This window comes from Etheostoma spectabile, chromosome 7 (assembly GCF_008692095.1).
Source record: "Etheostoma spectabile isolate EspeVRDwgs_2016 chromosome 7, UIUC_Espe_1.0, whole genome shotgun sequence".
NCBI lineage: Eukaryota > Metazoa > Chordata > Actinopteri > Perciformes > Percidae > Etheostoma > Etheostoma spectabile.
Window position 1 is genome coordinate 19,888,614 of NC_045739.1, and position 11,920 is coordinate 19,900,533.

The 11,920-nt window shown below is 40.8% G+C and overlaps 1 protein-coding gene and 1 long non-coding RNA gene across 4 annotated transcripts in view; both read left to right on the forward strand.

Moving 5' to 3' along the window:
• Positions 1 to 6,887, forward strand: part of LOC116692240 (uncharacterized) — an 11,037-nt gene extending 4,150 nt beyond the window's left edge. The window contains exons 2-3 of the long non-coding RNA XR_004332667.1: positions 3,604 to 3,608; positions 6,785 to 6,887. This is a non-coding gene — a long non-coding RNA (uncharacterized LOC116692240). The remainder of the gene's footprint in view (positions 1 to 3,603; positions 3,609 to 6,784) is intronic.
• plxna1a (plexin A1a) overlaps positions 1 to 11,920 on the forward strand; it is a 280,313-nt gene that overhangs the window by 118,964 nt on the left and 149,429 nt on the right. The window lies entirely within an intron of this gene.

Below are 11,920 nucleotides of genomic sequence, written 5' to 3' on the forward strand. Positions count from 1 at the left end.
TGTGTGTGTGTGTGTGTGTGTGAGTGTGTGAGTGAGTGAGTGGGAACGACACTGAGCAAGGGCCCACTGGATGTCAATCCCTCTGTGGGAAACTGAAGACAAGTCAGTTTTATTAAAGCAAGTTGAAAGTTTGTCTTAAGCCCATCAAAATAGGCATAGAAGAATAAAAGGTATGGAAGAAAAAAAATACACATTTAATAGAAAAATAAATAAATAAATAAAAATATGAAAAGGTGCTTTAGTGTTATTATTGCTGATCAGTTTTTAGTCACGCTAGCGGTGTGGATGAAAGAATGACAATGTTAGTCTGGCAACACTTCCAAAACTTTGGTCCAGACGGAAATATCTCGACAACTATTGGATGGATTGACACAAAATGTTGTACAGACATTTCTGATTCTAACCCAAATCACATGTCATCCAACAGCATCATGTAATTGACTGAAAGACTGAGTGTTAGTCTTTTGCACCTATTGCTGTGTTGTTTTTGCAAATCTCCACAATGTCACCTTTTAGCACATCCTATGATGAGATTTAGATTTGAACAGTATGGCACTGTTCTTTGTTGCCTATTTGTAATATTATTTGAGAAACTATTTCCCAACACTGCACTAGAATTAAACATTTGAAAATGTAGTCAAGTGTTCTCTTTTCAAGCATCCATATAATAAGATGTGCAATCATATGTCAAGTTACTGCAAGAGGTGTGCAATTGCGTGTATCTGCAGATTGCTTGACATATGCATGTCGATATATTTAAATTGTCTTTATATGTTAACATTCAGACTTTAGATTACCGGTTTGATTGCGCTCGTTCTATGTATTCACAGTAGATAGCCTTTAAGTCCTACAGTGCCACCACTACAATCAGTGATGAGTGCCAGGTTGTTCCAGACACCTCTCCCCTTCTCCTGTGCAACTGTCTTTGATGCAGACACACACACACACACACACACACACACACACACACACTACACACACACACACACACACACCACGCCCTCCTATATGAAGTGACACTAATGGAGCGTTCCATAATCTTCTCCATCCATCTATCAGTAATGGGCAGCGCTATCAATCCGTCTCAGGTGGGGGAGGGGGGGGAGCTTGCTGAGGGGTGAATCTGTAGTCACCCTCATCATGGCAATCCCTCATAACGTGTGTGTGTAATAAGCATTCGCCAGGGTAATCTCCGCTGTGATGGGACGGGTTCCAGCCAGCCTTGACCCCGGTGACACCGCGGCTGAGGATGATGTCATTTGCCTCAAATAGGCCCCTTGTCTTGAAGTGTGTGTGTGTTTTTGTGTGTGTGTGTGTGTGTGTGTGTGTGTGTGTGTGTGTGTGTGTGTGTGTCTTGTGAGACGACTGCTCATGAGTGGAGGTCAAAGCTCTGATCTCATCTGTCTCTCTCAGCGCGCTGATTGAATCGAATGATCAGACAGAGCTACGGATTGAGTCAGTGTGTTCAAAACCGTTCCCTATCTCGGAACTAGTGCGCTACAGTGTGTTCGCCAGTTTGTAGTGGTGTTTGAATTATCAGTGGTTAGTTTCATTCAATATTAAGTCCACTATAAAATATCAACAATGCGCAGCAAATATACGTACATATGTACATACATATACATAAGTATGATGTACCCTACATTTTACTCCCGTATACCACAATGCAACGCGGTCGTGTTTTCCCAGGAGAGAAGAAGAAGCAGAAGGACTTGTTTGGTCATTCCCTGTATATATTTCACTATTTAATACACACTATATAGGAAATAGTGAGTGAATGAATGTAGGAATGGTTTAGAATGCAGCTAGCTTGTCAGCTAGCTGTGTTTTAAAGTGGAGGGAGCCTGTGTGTGTGTGTGTGTGTGCGTGTGTGTGTGTGTCTCATTACTGAATATATATGAAGCAAGTGTCCAGTTGATTCCCCTGTTTGTGAGCAGGAAGTAGCAGGAGGTTTCAGCTCTTCCAAGCTTCCCGTATTAATGAGCGTGTTCCTATGAGCAGTGCCGGACAGCACGCTCTCAACTGCAGCTTTTTCATTTTCCGAATAATGGAAAAATACAAAGACTGTCTCTTTCTCCATTTTCTTCTGAGTTCACATGAATTCACGGGGTGTTCTATTGGCATGGCGCAGGGACTCCATACACTGCTGAAAAGGACTGTGACTAAAACGAAACTACATTCATTACAGAGAAACGTATCAAAACTGTAACGATTACTTCTTCAATTTTTCCCCTTCATCTTCATTCACTTGACAGACGCACAACAGGAACTACATGCTGATTCCTCTTATCACAGATACTGGAGACTTCTTATTTCATTTTTTTTATTTTCTATCAGCAGTAATTGCAAAGTAGCTTGTTATCCCTAGGTCGCCAGTTTCAGTGTGAATCTCCGGAACGAGGGTCAGTCCAGTTTCTGCTCGGCTAGGCTGTCTCTGTTCGTGGTCTTAATGAGCGCGCTGCTGGGGGGAGCACCAGGGATCCACCACCTTTCAGTTTGCACAGCAGAGTTTTCTCCCAACTTTTAAGTTGGTTTTGATTTTGCAATCCTTATAATGTTACTTTGCGGTAGGCTTCAAGCTAAGTGGCATCTAATTGGTGAAGGGCTACGTTTTATTAAAATAGGTCATTTTAAAGTGATAAAAAGGAAACATCAGTTTTAATGAAAGCAAATGCAAATGTTATGCAAATCCAGTGAAATTGCTCTTTTTACAGCCACAATAAAAGAAGTTGCATGAGTTATCTACTTTGAAAAAGACAAAGAAATAATGAGCTACTAAATATGCGCATTTGGACAAACATTTGACAAACTACTCACTGACACTAAATATTAGAAAATGAGAACATGCTTTTAACATAAAAAGCAAATGGGATGCAAATGGGATGCAGAATGGATGCTTTTAACAAAATCCATGCAAGATTTAACTCTGTTGGAGATTCTTGAAGATTAAAAATAACAGCGGTCTGTAACCGTTTTGGAAGGTACACACAAATGTGTCTCTTGTAAATCTTGCCAATCAGAAAGATCAGATCAAAAAAATGGAAGGCTTTATTATGTACATTGTACACGCATTTCACAAAAAAATGGTGACAAGAAGAAGAGTGGTATTTTTATTCATTTTTTAAGTATGTATTTATTGAGTTTATTGTACATTTCACAAACAAATACAATAAGACAATAAGAGGCACTTAACATAAAACAGAAAGGAGTCCAAAAATCAAATGTAGGAGCTGTAGTAGTACCCACAGTTATGGATCTGTACATCCATAGGTGTATGCTTACCCAAAATGTGTTATTTCAACACTGTATGGTACAGGTGGCACACTACAAGCATTAAGAGTATGTTATCTTATTTGCAGAAAAAGAAAGAAAAAAGAAAGAAAAATCCTCAGTCCAGCTCGTTATCACTCCAACATTCCACATCCATATTGTTATTCTTAAGAAAATTGAAGAAAATTCTCCAAATTTTGCAAAACTTGTCAAGCCTAGTTGTGTAAGAGCAGTATTTTGGCTTTTCTTGCTTATGTGCAGTTGCTGCGTTTGCATAACGGGGGACAGTCCACGTGTGTTCATACGCCTTGAGCTGGTGCTCGCAAACTGCAGATGAAGTTGAATGAAAATACTGTGTTTTATTTGTGTTCCCATTTAATTTAAACGTTGATATACAGTGCATTGAGAGTGCAGCATCTTCACAATGTGTCTTTGTTTGCCAAAAGAACATTTTCCAATAAAAAAGAATTATTCGTTTGTACTCCTTCTTTCTCCACTTTCCTTCCCCTTTTTGTGTTTCTTGCTGATCTTTTTGGCTCTGTTTCAACAATTATTGTCTTTATTGCTCTAGGATAAATTTATGACACACACACACACACATGCACGCTACACACAGAACAAGACAGATTGTTTGTGTCTTTTTCCGTCAGCTTCTTCACTCCTTAATTGATCTTTAATAACTTCACTTGTCTTCCTTCAGTTACAAGCATCAGCTTGTTAGCTTGAGTTTAGTCTTCCCACCCAGTTAGCTTGTTTTCTCTTCTCTCAAGAGTCCCATGAGGCTGAGAAAACAACCTCATTCAGAGCTGCCAGCTTTGGTTTTAATCACCAAGTGCTTCTTCTCTATTAATAGAAAGGAAGGAATTTATTGAAGCTGTCACAGAGTCAGATGCAGGAAGATGTATTCACACTGAGAGGAGACCGTTTAGTATTTTGTTCCTCAATATGCAATATTTTCACTCGTAAATTCTATTTTGATACTCATGATCCCAAGATTTGAACATTTAGCCAGTTCATGGCATCATTGCACTATGTTGCTATCAGGTTAGTCTGGTATTGCCAGACCTGCAGTATCTCCACAGCGCTGCGGAGATCAGTCTGGCTACACCACACATACATTCCTGGATAGGAGGAAAAAATGGTCAGGGTTGTTTGAATTCTTTTATACTTGTTACAATCGTCTTGGCCGACGCTAGTCTCTGGTCGCAAAGACGGCGGATCTGTAACATGGTTGTGAGAAAGAACTTGCTTTGGTAGAACATTAGCCGGAAACATTTTCTTTGTAAATCTGTTCAATCATTCCCCGAAAGAACCAAGCAGGCCTGCCTTGTTCCGCAATCTAACTTGTCTTCAGAACTTGCCATTTTCAGCATGTAGCTTGGTAGCTGGAGGGTTCTGGTTGTTGTTTACTGAAGCAAGCGCAATTTAAAACGGCAACACAAAGAGGTGGAAGGTGAGGGACTTTAGGTGAATGCCTCACCACTGTGATTTTGGACAAGTTGATATTATAATTACAGTGAAGGATTACAAATGAAACCAGAAGGGCACTCGGGGAGCACAGACCTCCACCAAGGTGCTTTATCTCACAATGAATGCAGTGTGTATTTTCCCAGTCTTGATCTCATTTTTCCCATTGTTGCAACACCGCATGAATACAGCACATAAGCTCAGCCATGCAATGTTAACAAAACTAAGAAACTATTTGTGTACCCGCCCTGTGATTCGGATCCGCTCCCAAATGTAATGGGTTCTTCCTTGGCCCACGCTACACCATTTATCCAAGTTTCATGATTCTTTAATCCGGCTGACAGACAAACAAACAAAAAAGGTACAAACCGAAGTGAAAACACAACCTCCCTGGGTGGAGGTTAATATAATGATGTGGATAAGAAGTCTGCACTTTTACAGAAATGATCCTTGCTGCAACGTGAAATGATTTTGTTCACTAGTGTCACGCTTCAACAGGACTTGATGCCTCAGAATGTTTTAATACCAATCTGCTGTGTGTGTGTGTGTGTGTGTGTGTGTGTGTGTGTGTGTGTGTGTGTGTGTGTGTGTGTGTGTGTGTGTGTGTGTGTGTGTGTGTGTGTGTGTGTGTGTGTGTGTGTGTGTGTGTGTGTGTGTGTGTGTGTGTGTGTGTTTGCGCATGCCCATGATGGAGGTTAAGAGTGACAATGGCCGCGTTGTTTTTGCAGCAGCTGCGATTGGTTAGAAGCAGACACAGAGAGTGTATGTGTGTGTGCATGTGCGTGTGCTTACCACTGGCGTCCATGTGGTGCCAATGTGACTGCAGGATGGTCGCACCTCACTAATCATGACATCATGGTTTCCACTGGGCCGTTTCCATCCCTCCTCGCTCTGTGTTCTGCCCTCCCTCTGTCTCTCCATTCATCTCTACTGACGCTGAACTTCCTTTCTCTGTAAGGAAAAATATCCTGCGTCTGCAATCTGAAAATGTTCTTTCTTTCTTTCTTTCTTCCTTTCTTTTTTCTATGTCTGACTTTTTCTTTGTAACCATGCGGTCTGCCGAGGCAAAAGAGAAGTGAAAATGAGAGACAGAAAAATGAAAACACCTGGTGAAAAATACAAGAAGTAAGGATGGAGGGATTAGGGCACTCAATAGCTGGATCTGTGTCTTTTACTGCCTGGCACAGCAAACACTGAGGCCCACCCACAGCAAAAAGGGAATCAACACATGCCCACATTCCTTCCAAGCTTACCACACACACAAAGCTGCAGACACTGGCATAGAATCACACTTACTGTATGTACACACATATACAGTTCAATAAACATGTTATTTCCCCTTCATAACCCTGCATGAAGATACTGCCAGGCATGTATAATGGCTTTTTAAAAGCAGCCACTCACTGACAAACATAATAACATAATACTAAAGAGTTAGAAATGATGTCAGTACTTTTCTCAAAGTAGCATAAGGAAGAGATAAAATGGGGAGGAACAATACGGAGCCCCCTAAAAGCTGTAATAGTCTATGTACCGCATCCACAATGCAGACATTTTGGACAGAACAAAAACAATGCCAAATTTATTCATTATTTATCTATTCCAAACAATGAATGGTTTGTCTTAAGGGTGGCACGAGATTAAAGCCGAAGGAGTTATGAAAATCAGTATTGTTTATACCCTTTGCCAGATAGTAGCAGCACGGGAATGTTCACGAGTCACCAAATACATCGGTATGGTAGAGATGCACAGCAACGTTTATAAAAAATCTAATTGGACCAAGGTGTTGGTGAAGGGATATATTTGAGCTAATCTTGATGATGGAGGTTTGGACCAAGGTTACTGAAATCTTGAAGTTAGCCTGTTGAACTATGTGTACACAATGTCATGGCAGGCTGACTAGAGGATGACTAGAGATGTTTAAACACTGCATAAAACGTGATAGTGAAGTAAATGGATGCAGGGTGCGATTTGTGAAAAGAGCAACGGGGGCGGCAGCCAGCCATCCAGCCAGCCAGCCAGCCATGCCAAAATACTTATTTAATAGTTTCAGTACTCAGTGGAAAATAATCTCAAAATTAAATAGCACAACATGGTGTCAACGTAAAACACAGTGCTTTCAAGCCGGAGAGCGGAGTTCACTTTGCGGCCAAAACAAAGCACTTTTACTCAGAAACGCCTGTTTGTTCCTCGGGAGTGTTTCAGTCCAAACTACAATCTTTTCCCTAAATTAATCGTTTTGGTAACTTAACTGTCATCGCTGCATGACGCTCACTTTTTCTGGCTAAACTCTACTAAAATGGCCCCTGAAAGGACTGTCATCTGGCTGTGCTTGTAGCCGGCTCTCAGTCACTCATTGGCTAAACAACTGGTGCTGGTAGCCGGCGTCCCGGAGCTCTGGAACGGCTAAATACAACCAGCAACTGCTGCTCAGATTGTGTCGTTCTATGGCACTATGTATTCACGATACAGCGCTTTCGTTTAAAATACTTCTCTGTTAGGTATAATACATAGTCTATTGGTGAAGTAGCATTGATCACTATGAGGGCCGGGATATGTAGACCACAAAGGAGGAAATCGCATGCATCCCCCACAGCAAATTGCACCCTGGATATATGCTTAATACATCTGATGCTAAAAAGAGATATATTGTGTTAATCAAACTGTTATGGACACTGTTATGGACAATGCTTATAAGCATTGCAATTCACATTCAAGTCAGAAAACGTGCAATAGATTGTTTTGGTAATGTAAAATATGTACAGCATTGATATGTGACGTCTAGACGTTGACCTCTCACCAATCTGCCACTATTGTACCAGGCTTTTTGAAGTAGTCCAGATGAACAGATTGCTTGATGTTTTTTAAGTTTTCCATTTGGTTCAAAGTGACGTTAAATCTTTCAGATCACTTGAAAGGCAGCGCATTTATCGTTGGCCACAGTTTCCACAAAGATAAGGGAACTTGTCACCCTGAACACGCACACACATACTCACACAAACACAGAAGTGACTATTGACAACTCCACGTTTTAATGCTCCATGTTGACAGTTTTTTTTCCCTCTCGCAACCTCACACATTCCAGCTCACTCAAACAGCCTGTTGGGGCCCTTAAGGTCGCATTCAAATGATGACACTGTCACATCTGCAACAGCCGACACTCAAGCTGATGCCTTTTTATTCACAAGCCCAGAGCTGTGAAGAAGTTGGTTGGTTTGGGGGTGTGACAGGAGATCAGCCCCGGGATAGTTTTCTGTTAGCGGGCAGGTTTTCAGACAGCACCCTGGCTCTGTCATGGTGGAGGTGGTGGAAGGTTTTAGAGCGGCAGAGAGCAGCCTGTGGAGAATATTAAATTCAGTGACGAAGCTTTCTACTTCTCCCTTTATTCCCTTTTTTGTTCACTCATCCTTCCTTCAAAACCACTTTTTCTTACCCTTTCCACATAAGCGGTATTTCTTTTTATCAGAAACCAATGCTACTTTGCTACTGACAATATTGCTGTTGGTAGCTCTACTTTTCCCATTGAGTTATATAACAATATTTCCTAAAAGTATATCTATTAAAAATAAAGATAAATAACTAAATTAAAATGTATGTGCAGATGTTTTGTAAAACATTTTAATAGGATTCAGCCATAATTTCCATTTGTATGAAAACATCACAAAGGAGCTCGTGAACAGTTTGACTGTTGGTATTTATTGTGGTTTTATTGGGATTGCGGCTTGTAAATGGTGTTCTGGACAAGTTTAACTGCGCTGGAGCAGGTGACCGTAATGTACTGTAGAGCGGTACGCAGTATTTGGAATAGGCAGCACATACGCTGATGATACATGAGCTGTGATGTGCATTCATTCTGGTGGATCAGTCGTTTATGCTATATTTTGGAATGACTCATTTATTCAAATGTTTAGTAATTTGTTGGAATGGCCCTTTAGTCCCCCCATCCTTCCTTCCCTCCTTCCCTCCTTGCATCATCCTTTTATTCATCCAAGTCTCATTAGTACATAATGGAAGATCAAATTGGTACTTCCACCACCTCTATAATTGGTTGACAGAAATATATTCCTCTGATTGATTTGCAGCGGATACTTAATACCAACCACACAACTTCTTGGTCACACTTCACACTACCTCTTCTATCCTAATCACTCTCTTCCTCTGCCATTTACATAAATACAGACATAAAAAGAAACGGGAAAAGCCATAACCAAGGAGAATGGGTGGTCAAAGAAAATAGGCAGAATGACAGGTTGCCATCAGGGAAACTCAAAGAGGGAGGCAAAAGTGATGTCAGAAAAATAGAAATTTGCTGGTAAAGACAGCTGAATTTAAAGAAAAACTGCATTTGCTTATGTATGGAATTATATTCAAATGTGCCCCTCGGGGTGTGTTTGGTTTTGTGCGGGTGTGCGCTGGCTAGGTGGGTGGCTGTTTGTGGAACGCAGGGCTTTAGCTTTACCACCAGCTGTGACTTGAGCTGGGTACATACCAAAACCCTATATCCATAAATACAGTTACAGCAATAAAGGGAAGGGTGAAACCTTTCATAGCCTTCACTCAGGGGCTGTGGATTACTGCCTGGCATTATCTGCAATAATGTCGTGGTAAATAAAAAGGTGAGTAAACTATTGTACAGCCCCCAAGCATAAGGCAGCAGTATAAACAAAAATCAATTACATCGGCCCAAAAGCATTGTAATATGCCCTTAAACAAATCCATCCCCCCCCCCCCCATAACTTGCTTCAGTTTGATGCTACTCACTATAATGTTCACTATGAATTCACATCATAAAGATTTTTATCATCTTGGAAAGGTTGTTTAAGGTTGGTAAACACTATTCTGCACACATAAAAAAAGGTAGTTTGGGTTTAGTATGTTTTACACACCCGATCATTGTATTGTGGCTGGCACCATAAAACCTTTAAACCTTGTATCAGATAGAGTTGAAAACTCTACAAGTTGTTAGTCAGTTTAATAGTGTAAGAAGAACCCTTCAAACATGTGGGTGGGGTGTAAAAAAGGTCAGTGGGCTGTATAGTGGATCTGCGTGTGTGTGTGTGTACACATCTCTGCCTAGCACTGTAATGAGATTACCAGTCATGGGGAAAGGTGTGTGTGTGTGTGTGCGTGTGTGTGTTCTCAGGAAACAAGCAGTGTTCTGTGTGTAGTATATCACCTGAAACCTGTGCTAGCAGCTTACCAGACTAGAAATTTGGTTTGGTTAGATTTTTGGTTCTAGACACTCATTCTCATTTGAATTCTAGCCAGAGAGTTGGGCTGCCGTGCCAGATACTACTTACTTGGCAATGAACCGGATTTAGATTATGATCCCCTGACTTTTCCTCTATTGCCACCATGAGGTTGAGGTTTTAAATTTGAATGAATGGTTTTGACAACTATAGTGGATTTCCATGCAATTTGATACAGATATTGATGTTGCCCTCAAGACGACTTTAAATACAGCTGGGCAACATGGAGAAAATCAAATATCAGAATATTTAACCAAATACCTTAATATCAAATTTTTGCATTGATATTGTAGCATTGACAATTGGTCCTTTTACAAAATATTTACTCAATGAGATTTTTGATAAAAAATAATCAGTAATGTGAATATTGAACAGTCTGGTTGAGAAAATTACATCACCTTCAAAACAGGACAAAAAAAATCCAGCCCCACTCTCAGGTCAAAAGTTGGATTTCTCCAATACTAATGGAACTCCCATCAGCCTCTGCTGTACTTTGGCTTTAGTGCTTGTTAGCACAGGTTAGCATGTGCTAACTCATGCTAAACAAATGCTAAACTAAGATGGTGAACATAGAAAAAAACGATACTTGCTAAACATCAACATGTTAGCATTTTCATAGTGAGAGCGTTAGCATTTAGCTCTGTAAATTTACGTCACAGAGCTGCTAGCATGGCTATAAACTCTACATGTTGTTGTTTAATGCGGTTTACTGTGGCTGAGGTGTGAGTTTGTGTAGCTGGCTCTTTTATAGTCTGTTTAAACATGGAGGACACCTCTGCTCACCACGTCCTCTGTTTGTCCCTAACAAACTGGAAGCATCAATGTACAAGCTCATGAATCCTAGAGAAACAATGTAGTTTACTGGTTTTCATCCACCAGTTGTATTTGTATTTTCAGTTTGGACATGTAAAAAGCTGTGTGGCAATGCCAGATGTTAAATATAAAACAGACAACATTTGCATAAAGGTTATTTCAATTGAAGGTTACCTGCTTGTGTTTCTTTGATTGTAGACATAGCACACGTCTTGCTGCCAAATCCAAAAACAAAAGGAGTGGGGAAATCCGGTCATCAAGGATCTAAAGCCTACAACATACCTGCCATGTCCCTGATTCCAGTTCAGCCAGTGACTCTTGTTGCATGTCGTTTTTCTTTCCAATGTCAAAAAGATAAATTGGACTTCTCTGCCAATTTTCCATGTTGTAACAGTTTACATGTAGTAGTTACACCTCGTAATTTTAGCACACATGTACACACATGCAATCAACTTCACGTCCCATGATGCTTGATAGTGTGCCAATTGCTATGTATATGGAATGGGAGTGCATACCTAACAAGAATGCTGATAGGTCTCTGACTGTAACCTGGTGTTAGTTACAGATAGGACCAGTGTCTGGTTACCGCTCCTCTTGCACTCATTACACTGATGGACTGTAACTCTATCTCACACTCAGACACATACACCCATGCTGGTAATTAATTGACATATGAGTTACGGCCCATGTAAACTCGAGGGAGTGTTGTCAGGCGAGACAGCAATAAAGAGTGTGCACACACACACACACAGTCAGGCCTACAGCTATTGTGTGTGTGTGTGTGTGTGTGTGTGTGTGAGAAAATGTAGGTGTATGCATGTGTGTGGTTTAGTCCTGGAGAATTTAGCTATGCATACATTGCGCCATGCAATGCAATGGCTTATAGGAAATGTATGTGTTATTGCAAGGTCTGTGTGTTTGTGTCTGTTTGTGTGTGTTTAATGGGAGCAAGTGATCATGGCTCATTGTAGACATTTGTGTGTGTCTGTGTGTGTCTGCGCGTGTGTGTCAGTCCAGAGACAGAGTACGGTAGGATTCCTGTGTGAGTAAAGCACGGCCAGAGGCAGAGAAAGATTGGTGTGTGTGTGTGTGTGTGTGTGTGTGTGTGTGTGTGTGTGTGT